Source organism: Molossus molossus, unplaced genomic scaffold (assembly GCF_014108415.1).
Source record: "Molossus molossus isolate mMolMol1 unplaced genomic scaffold, mMolMol1.p scaffold_m16_p_18, whole genome shotgun sequence".
Lineage (NCBI taxonomy): Eukaryota > Metazoa > Chordata > Mammalia > Chiroptera > Molossidae > Molossus > Molossus molossus.
The window spans coordinates 69,464,652-69,474,930 of NW_023425353.1; positions in this window are offsets into that span (position 1 = coordinate 69,464,652).

The window sequence follows — 10,279 nt, forward strand, 5'->3', positions numbered from 1 at the left end:
GAGTCTAATTCGCTGTGTTCCCCTGACCGAAAGCCCCGAGGTCACCGCGCCGCGGCCGTCAATACGCCCTCTCGGTGGAGTTAATAAAGATTTGGACAGACGAATATGATAAGAAATGCCGGGACCTTTTGAGGGGGTTAATGTCTGAGCGGCACCAGGCTGCATGCTAATATTGCTAATTTATTCCATTTTGGGGCTGAAAATGGAAAATCAACTGCGGAATATATGATATTCCTAGGTCGAATTTTTAGGGCTTTGCCTTAATTTATGTCAGATAGATTTTATTGTTGTCATTTTATTTTTTTTATGTGCCCCACTAAATCTTGTCTTACACGTAGTGTTATATTTTAGTGTTCAATTAAAAAACCGACATGAAAGGAATTTCACATGGACCGATCTTTACTCGGAAGTAAACTCGGGGGGACCCTGCGGGTCAGGCGAGGAGGTTCGGGCACAGGCATGTTGTCGGAATGAAGACGGCTGTGCACCCCAGTGACACAGCTTCCAGGGTGCTGTGGGCGTGAGTTAGGGTCCGGCTTACATTCTTAGAAAGCAGACACCAGCCCTGGCCGGTTTGGCTCAGCGGTTGGAGCGTCGGCCCACGGACCAGAGAGGCCCGGGTTTGGTTCCCGTGTCGTCACCTGTCCATCACCTCCGCTCACCGACCACCTCCCTGCGCCCTCCAGCCTGGCCGCCCCCTCCTCTCGGCTGTGATTGGACCCCTCAGAGTCCACACAGAAACGAGACCCCTTCACTCAGCATCATCTGTGTTGTTTCAAAGGGCAGAACCTCCTTCCTTGTAAAGACAGGACACGAATCTGGCCGGTGCACAGGCCACGTGCTGTGTGTGGGTCTAACTCGTGACACGCGGCCTTATCACAGCGGCCAGGACACGGGAACAGCCTGAGCATCCACGACGCGCACGTGGGCGGTGGGACACTCGCCTCTTCCACAGGGCGACCCTGCGAAAGGTCCGCAGGCTGCAGAGACGTCGTTTACAAAGGTGCCCCAGCCCCCAGCCCGGCCCGTGTGGCCAGTGGCTGAGCGTCGACCCTGCACCAGGAGGTCCAGTTCGAATCCCGGTCAGGGCACAGGCCCAGGCTGTGGGCCCATCCCCAGTGGGGGGCGTGCAGGAGGCGGCCAGTCGATGTTCTCTCTCATCGATGTTTCTCTCTCTCCCTCTTCTGTCCTCTGTCTAAAATCAATTAAAGAAAAAAATACTTTTTTAATAAATAAATAAAAAGGTGCTCCAGCCCTGGACAGTTTGGGCTCAGTGATTAGAGTGTCGGCTTGCGGACCAGGGAGTCGCAGGTTCGATTCTGACCAAGGGCACGTACTTCGATTGCGGTTCGTCCCCGGCCCCTGTTGGGGTCGTGCGGGTGGCAACCAATCGATGTGTCTCTCACATTGATGTTTCTCTCTCTCTCCCTCCCTCTCTGTTTAAAGATAAATGTAAAATACCCTTGGGTGAGAACTAAAGAAAAGAGGGTGCCCCAGGTGCTCGAGCGGGAAGCCTGAGGGCCGACCACACGTGGAGAAGCCCCCCCCTCCGCCCCTCCCCCCGCGGCGGCTGCCCGGGTGCTGCGTGACGTGGACAGTTCATGCCGACGAGAGCAGATACGTACGTGCACCCAAGTCTCCCTTTTATTTTAACACAAGGGTAGCGTACGAAACACGTTGTTTTCCATCCGTGTTAGATGTACGTTTGTCGTCTTTTCTGGCGCGGACTTTAGAAAGGACGGTGGTGGTTCCCGAGTGGTCCTACTGTTGGTCTGGACCTGGCGCCTCGGCTGAACCAGTCTCACCTCTCGGGCTGGAGAGTCGTGGTTCTGTGGGTCTGCTTACAGGCGGCGGCGTGTCTGTGACGAGCGGCGGTGGCCTCCCGGCCACGACCCCTCGGCAGGCGCTCTGTCTGTGAAATGGGGTAATCGGGTGCCAGGGCCCAGTTCCGGCTCTCCCTCGGCCCTTCGAGTCGCTGGACTAACCGTGGCTGATCCTCAGGGCCCGATATTCACAGAAGCCTCCTCCAGGTCAGGTTCCGGTACAAAAACAGTCTCAGTTCAGAAGTAGCTTCTGTGTGTTTTTTGTTTTCTTTCAGAAATCCACAAAGTCAAATAACCCTCGAGATGCACCAGCGCGTATACAGTTGTTGGTCCCTTTCTGTGGCTTTCAGGTTCATCTGTGGGGTTTGCTTTCGCCGTCTGGGTGACGATTCCTTGGCCTTCCCGGTTCAGCTCCTCCTGAGCCCCAGGCCTTCGTCCAGGTCCCGGCGGTCGAGGCGTCACAGGATGCACAGCGGTTGTGCACGTGCCTCTGTCCGCACAGCCACTGAGTGATGGGGGCAGTGTCTGTGGGCACAGAAGTGGGAGATTCGGTGCTGCGGTCACACCGTCTCAGGTGGGCTCATCCAAGGCAGTGGGGTGTCCGGGGTGCGCGTCAGATTCCACCGCCTGCTCCTTGCTCACTCCGACCTCCTGGCTCCTGGCTCCTCCCGTCCTGCTTTCCGAGCTCTGTGGCTTCCGCGTGAGTCCATCTCGTCTCCCCGCAGGTTGTAAGTGTGGGATCAGGAGCAGGGGCTGCTCCCGTCCCAGGCCGGTGCGTGGGGCCAGCAGGTCCCGGGGGCGCAGAGAGAACTGGAGTGAGCCGCACCCCGGGCCCAGGTTCCCTCGGACACCTGCCGTCTTCAGAGCCTCTCTCCCCCTTTGCTGTCTTGCGCATCGAGCCCAACGGGACGGAGAGGCTGTCCCACCGTTTAATGATTTCTGAGATCTAAGGATGTTAAGGAGTCATTTCCGCTCTTATTAGTTAATCTTCTCTTCCTCAAATGGGTTGTGCATTGACGTTCTCAACAGGTGAACATAACAGATTCGTTCCTGGCCAGAAGGTCACAAAGTCTTCGTGGATTTGCTTTGACTTTACTCTTGATTTTAAAATAGGAGGGAGAGGAGAGGGCCAGTGAAACGACGTGAGCGCTCTCTTCCCTCGAGTCTCCCTCTCAGCCAGGCAGTCGGGGGGCAGGGAAAGGGTTCAGTCTGGTGATGTTTAGTCTCTGGGGCACGTGTTCTGATGATATTTCTGTGTGTTTGACTCTGCCACGTAATAATGCACCCCAGAACTTTTGGGCAGCCCTAAACTTTGGGGGTTCAGATGTTCTCCTGGTCACAGAGACCCCTCCCGAGGGAGGACGGAGGCGTCTCTGTGGGGACCCCGGGGGCCTTCGCAGCAAAGCACCCGAGTTCCACCGCGTATGGGCCTCAGCGCGCCCGTATGGGCCTCAGCGCGACGCGGGCAGGGCCCTGGGCACCGCCGTCCAAGCGGGAGGACGTGTCATCTCTGGTTCAGGAAGGAGGCGCCCGGGTCCCCGTGACCAGGCTGGCGGACAGGCCCCCCTGGGAGGGAGGTGCGGGCGGACTCTCGGAGGTTACTCGCTGATTGGAAATGTGGGAGCCTGGGACCACCTCCGGGGTCGCTGCACCTGAAAGGTTTGGGCTGCTCGGCCAGATGTCTGCAGGGAAAACAGCACCTGGAACAACGGAGCCTTCAGGGACGTCAACAAGCAGTGTTTGCAGGGAAACAGCAGCGGCCGTGTCTCAGGACTTGAAAGGATGCGGTTCCCGTCCCCGGTGCTGCCGGCTCAGCCCAGGGCCAGAACCTCCCCGTCTGAGCCAACGGCCCTTGGAAAATGCTCCGGAACAAACGCGTCCGGGTCGTTTTCCTTTGATTCTTCAAACCGCGGTTTGGATGAAAGACAAACGTGTGATGTTTGGCTGTGAAGCGAGGGGCTTCCCGGGGCGTCCTCCGTGAGGTCGGGTCGGGGAACACGGGTCCCTCAGCCCGTGAGGTCGCCCAGCCGACCCTCCCGAGCCCGCCCTCCTGGGCGACCTGAGGTGTGTGGTCTCCGGGCCGCGGGGACGTCTCCGTGTTTACACGTCCAAAGGCAGTCTGCGTGGTCTGCGCATCGCAACACGCACAGGGGAGCCCAGCCGGGCCGGCGACCTGCTCGGAAATACGTGAGGATCCACCTGGATCGCGGGGTGAGGACTGTGGTCTCCGTAGTGGGCACAGAGATTCGCCGAAAATCCACTGCGATGTCTGTGGCGACATTTTACAATAGGCTCCGGGAGGGAGAGACCGGTTCCCATCAGGAAGGTTTTCCTGGAGGGAAACCCAGGCCGTTCATGCCGGGCAAGTCCCCACCGACAGGCACACTGGGGTGCCACTGCCCTGGGGGGGGGGGGTCTCCACGAACAGGAATTGCTTTTCCTTGTTTCTGATGTCTGTATTTATAAATCTAAAAACCACTGCTTTTTCTTTCTTTTTTTGATCTTTGTTGTTGAAAGTATTACAGGTGTTTCCCCCCCACAGTGACGCCCTCCTGCCTGCTCCCCGCCCCCCACTTTCTCCAAACTCCTGAGGCGCTGACGCTCGCTCTCCGGTTTGTCTCTTCCACCCCCCACCCCTCCCGGCCGGCTCCCTGCGTCTGGACCACGTGATCTCACTTGTTCGTGGAATTTCATGAACAAAATAAGGTGTCGATCAAAACAGCACTGCTTTTTCTTAAAACGTAAGAATTACACACACGTACAACAAAAACCAACAGCCCAGCCGGTGTGGCTCAGGGATTGAGCGTCGACCCTGCACCACGAGGTCGCCGGTTCGATCCCCAGTGGGCGGCACGCAGGAGGCGGCCAGTCGATGTTCTCTCAGCAACGTTTCCATCGCTTTCTCCCTCTCCTTCCTCTCTCTCTAAAAAAAATCAATAAAGAAAAAACATTAAAAAACAAACAAACGAAAACTTCCCCCAGCCTCTCTTCCATTTTTCTCCTGGTGACCCTGGTCTCTCCAGACCCTGCTGTAGGGATCTCACAGCTCGGTTCGCTGTGCTCTGACCTCACCACAGAGTCGCGACGCCCGCTTCCCAAGCCCTGGGTGTGGGTCCCCCCGTGTCTCCTTCGGCCCCACAGCCCTGGGTGTGGGTCCCCCCGTGTCTCCTTTGGCCCCACAGCCCTGGGTGTGGGATTTGCTGTGACTGTGGAACCACATTCTGGTTGGCAGGTGCTTGAGGCACTTCAAGGGCGATAACAGAACAACAGGGACAGTGGGGGGGTTGGGGTTGGGGGTGAGGGGTGGAGGTGGGGTGGGAGTGGGGGGATTTGGGGGTGAGGGTGGGGGAGCTGAAACAGCAGATGTTGCTCCAGTTCTGGATGCTGGAAGTCGGGGCTCAGCTGCTGCAGACTTGGGGTACGACGAGGACTCCTCCTGGCTGGGGGACAGCTGCCTTCATGCAGAGCTCGCCGGCCTGTCCTCCGTGCTCCCGGGGGGCCCTCGGGTCTCTGCTTCTTCCGAGGACACTGGCCCGACAGGCTCGAGGTCCCACCCTGTGACCTCACGTGACCTTCATCACCTCCAGACACAGAGACATGAGGCCACGCTTCAGCACACAGACCTGTGGCGATGATCAGACTCTGACAGAGACACTTACGTGGCTTCCAACGTGGGGCCACCGTGAGCACGTGGGCCGCGATTTCCCGGCTCTGGAGGGAGAACTGCCGGCGCTCGGGCCGCACGTGGCCGTCGGGTGAGGCTGACCGGCCTGGGCCGTCCTGCCCACACCTCGCCCGCAGCGTCAGGCCGCTCGGGCTTCCGACCCGCCGGACTGATAACCGAGGTCGTGTGCGTCCACCTGTTTCCTTTGATAATCAGCGATCCCCCGTGGCTGCCTTTCCGCATCTTCTGGGTTCTCAGGGTTTGCAGTTCGTACGTTCCGGCATTTCCCAGAAGGTCTCCAGGAACGGGGCCCGGGCTGGACCACCTCTGTCGCTCGCAGGCTTGGCTCTCGTGCTCGAGGTTTCTCACCAGCGGAGCCTGTGTCTCCTGGAGGCGGTTTCAGTCTGTTCATCAGGGCGGCTCCGTCACAGCCTCAGTGAGCAGAGCAACCTGGCGAAGGGAGCAGTGTTTCTGGGCGTGTCTGGCTGTCCTTCCAGCAGTGAGTAGAGAGGGGTCAAGAGACGTCACCTCCCCCCAGGAGCACACGGGCCTTGCTGGTCGTGTTGGACAGAGGGGTGGCTCTGGCTGTCCTGGCCAGGGCGGCGGTTCTGCCCCAGGCTGCGGTGGCCCCTCTTGGTCACCGGGGCCGCCGCCGGAGGGCGCGAGGGGAGCTCAGGGGCTGCCCTTTCCAGACGTGTCCTGTGGAAACAGGAGCCAGAGAGAGACACCCGGCCAGCGGCCACGGTGCTGACCTGCTGCTGCTAGTCCCAGACACAGGTGCGGAGACTGTGTGAGCCATGCGGGCGGGAGCCCCTGACACCGGGTTATCATGGGACGCTGTCCTCTGCGGCGTCTGGGGCAGCCCCGCTGCACTCAGGCGCTTCGGTTGTCCCCCTAAGTAGACCGAGGTTCAGGTCTGATACTGACCATGAGCTTTCAACTCTCCAGCCGGCAGACGGAGCCCAGCGCTGGCCACAGCCCTCACCCAGTCAGTGGGCCCAGCCGGCAGCCAGCAGCCGTGGTCAGCTGACCGTGGGGGTCTGGCAGGAACATCGGGAGCCCGGACGCTGTGTGTGCAGACCTGGCAGCTCCTAACTGACTCGTTGTAAAGTTGTATATTTGAGGGGCAAACGCACAGTGAAAAAGTTCAAGGTAGTGAACAGCCTCTTCCGTCCTTACGATTCCCTTGTGTTTGTGATGAGCGCTGCCCGCCTCTCGGAGTGTCCACGCTCCCCCGCTGCGGGGGGGCCTCCAGCCTCACTCCCCCCAGCTGCACCTGTGCCCACCCTGCACCCCGGCAGCCACCTCTCTGGTCTCCGCCCCCGCGTGGAGTTTCTAGATCCCACGTGAGCGCCCAGGAAGCCCCCGCCAGGCTGACGTCCCCGTGTGGTGCCCTCCGGGGCCGGCTCTGAAGAAGCTCCTGTTAAGTGCCAGCTGACCTGAGCCTCCCGAGCTGACTCATATTTGCATGTCTCTGAAATTCTTGGACTCGCACCGTGTGGCCACGGGCCCTTTCCCGTGCGCCCCTGGACCTACCAGCCCACCTGCTCAGCTGCGTCAGGGGGCCCTGGCCCTGGGCAGCTGGTGGGTCCGCGGCGGGGCTCTCTGTGAACCTCAAAGACGAAGAAAGGCCTTGCTGACACCGGCGCACCCCCAGCAGCGCTGGTTCCCCAGAAGGCGCTCACCGCGCTTTGCTGTCTCGGCTGTGGCCTTCCCCTGAGACGCGAGACAGCCCGCGGGGGGCTTCCCTCCACAGAGAGGTGGGCTGGGTCTCTCCCTGCCCCAGACCGGGGGCTCCTGTGGCTGCGAGGGGTGCGTGGCGCCCCGCTTTGCCAGCAGCAGGGCCGCGGCCCTCCCAGGAGCCTGGCCCCCGTGTGGTCACGTGTCAGCACCGGCTGCAAATCCAGAACAATTACAAAGCCATCTGAAAACAGTGATGCTTAACTGCAAATTCTAAGTATTATTGAAGTGTTAGCGTTTTTCTGAATTATTTCCTTGCAGCTCCCGATGGGCTGCCCGCAGGCCTGTCTCCCGTGAGCAGACGGGCGAGGTCAGGAGCTGGCCGAGGTGCCTCCTCCGCCCCCCGCTAACTCTCACAGAGCTTTTGCTTCCAGTGTGTGGCCAGGGGAACGTGTCATTTAAATTCAGTTTTTATTTTTAAATAAATATTTAGGTATAGTGACTTTGATAAGCAGCTCTTTCCTGGCTTAATGGAGGGTTTTTATGGGTCTGTGTAACCCAGTGTCTTAATTATACAAATGGATAATAACCCGTTTCTCATACATGAGGATGGAAACGCAGTGACTGCCATTAAGAACAATTGGATTTGCTCTTGATAATTCCGTGAAAAAGAGTAAATACTGCAAATAACAGCCCAAGGGGCAGTCTCTGCAGAGCCACAGAAACCACACACATAACTAACTTTTGCAGAGATTTCCTGTTTTTTGGGCTGACAAAAGCAAAATAGAGATTCACGCAGGGAATAGTGGGTCACTGGGCAGGTGCTGATGAATCTCCCCGTGTGCTGGAGACGGCCCGGCTGGAGGGAAATCTTTGAGAAGACACCAGGGGAATGGCCTGGGTACCCCAGATGGCGCTGTGCGTTCCCACAGGGTGTGTGTGGGGGGGTGGGTGTGGGGGGGAGTGGGGGGTGGATATGTGGGGGAGGGAGGGGGGTGGGTGTGTGTGTTTGTCGGGTGTAGGGGGGGTGAGGGTCACCTTGTTTGCAGACCCCCCCCCCCACGCAGACCGGCCTTCTCTGGGTTCACAAGGCCAATCAGACGCCATCGCGGGAACAGCTTCCGTCCCACCGATGCGAGGGAAGAGCCGTCTGTCTGGAGCAAAGACGGAAGGATCTCATTCTCGAGTTTCCTAGTCGGAGGTTTTCAGACAGTGTCAGAGAACTACCGGGCTCGGCGGGCTCAGGGCCCCTCTGCGGGACGTGGCTCGGCCGGCGGTCCAGCCGGGCCCTTCCCGGACAGGACCCGCACACGTGTTTGGGAAGCGCTGGCTTCTGGGGAAGGTTAAAAATCCTGCTTGAAATGTCCCTTTTCTTCTTCTTCTGCTCTTGTTACACGGAAGTTTTAGTTTTACTCAGCCCGTGATCAAAGGGTCCAAATGTCAAGTTAAAAATCTGAAGATCACTTGTGTAGGGAGGTCAGCGTCGCCCGCAGCCGACTACAGCAGCCGGAGGTCGGCAGGAAGCGGGGCTGGTGGGTGACCGCATCCCCCTCGCTCACGGCGCCGCTCAGACGGAGGCAGGACAGGGAACCGCTCTGAAGAGCCTGTGCCAGACCCAGAGGCTCCTTAACAGCGTCTTAGCTGAGACGGGGGGACCTGTTTCCACGACGTGTCTGATAAAGATTCGTCGCTGCAGCCCAGCCGGTGTGGCTCAGCAGTTGGAGCGTCGGCCTGCGGGCCAAAGGGTCAGGGGTTCGATTCCAGTCAAGGGCATGCACCTCGGTTGTGGTCCGTCCCCGGCCCTGGTGGGGGTTGTGCGGGAGGCAACCAGTCGATGTCCCTCCCACATCGATGTTTCTCTCTCTCTCTTTCTTCCTCTATCCCTCCCGCTCTATCTGAAGATAAATGGAAGAATATTCTCAGGTGAGGATTAAAGATCAAAGATCTGTCCCTGTAACTGAGATTTAGCATTTAAATCCCTGGCCTACAGTTGGTTCCACTTTGCCCCCCACACCCCATTCCCAGATTCTCCGTGTTCCCTAGCTCTTATTTTTCTTTACTGATTTCAGAGAGAGAGGAAGGGAGAGGGAGAGAGACAGAAACATCGATGAGAGAACATCGACTGGCTGCCCCCTGCACGCCCCCCACTGGGGACCAGCCCACAACCGGGGCCTGTGCCCTGACCGGGGATCGAACCAGGACTTCTTGGTGCAGGGTCGACGCTCAGCCCCTGAGCCGCACGGCCGGGCTCTTTTCAGTCTAAATGGTTACAGAACCTCACTCCCCACAGGCCCTCCGTGCCCTGAACAGAGCCCTGGGGACCATGGGGAGACCCCCTGTCTCCCCCCGGGACCCACGTCTCTGTGTTTTCAGGGTGGATTCTAGGGGCTTTCAAAAGTCTTTGCAGTTGAAAACATTTGAACACAAGCACCCCCACAGTCACCCCAAATGACAGAAGTGGAGGGACTCGAATGACCAGAAGTGTGTGGGATCGGGGGGTGCGATGGGGACTGGGCCTGAAACGGCTCAGGTCCCAGGAACCCACCGCTGTGGCCAGTCCCTGTGTTCAGGGGACGACTGACCAGGTCCCGGAATTCACCCTCCTGCAGGACATGATGCTCCTTCGAGGGGAAGGGGCAGAACCGACGGGAGGTTATGTATCCGTCGCTCCCGCGCTGAGGCGCATGCGGTTGCTCAGAACCGAGCAAGGCCAGTGGCCGGTCTCCTTACAGGAGCAGTTTTCTTTGTTAACAGTGTTTAGATGATGAAATGGAGACAGATGACAGGCAGTTTGAGGGTTGTTTTCAAATCCTCTGCCAGAGCCCCCCCCCCCGCCCTTGGGGAGCCCTTGGGGAGATCGGCCCCCTCCCCCGGTCTCGGCTAGAGGATGGCTTCGGTTTCAGCTGTTCTGAGCTATTTCTAATCCATTTCCTGATTCTCTTTCCCACCCCTGCTCCTGGGGAAGATGCGGTGGGGGTGTCACAGGTCTGCAGTCTGGGTGTGGCCCCTGGAGGGGAGTTTGCCCCTGTTGCCAGGAGACCCCAAGCCAGAGGTGTCACTACGGGGGGCGGGGGGCTGCCCTGGGAGCCTGGAGGGTCCCAGGTCTGTATTG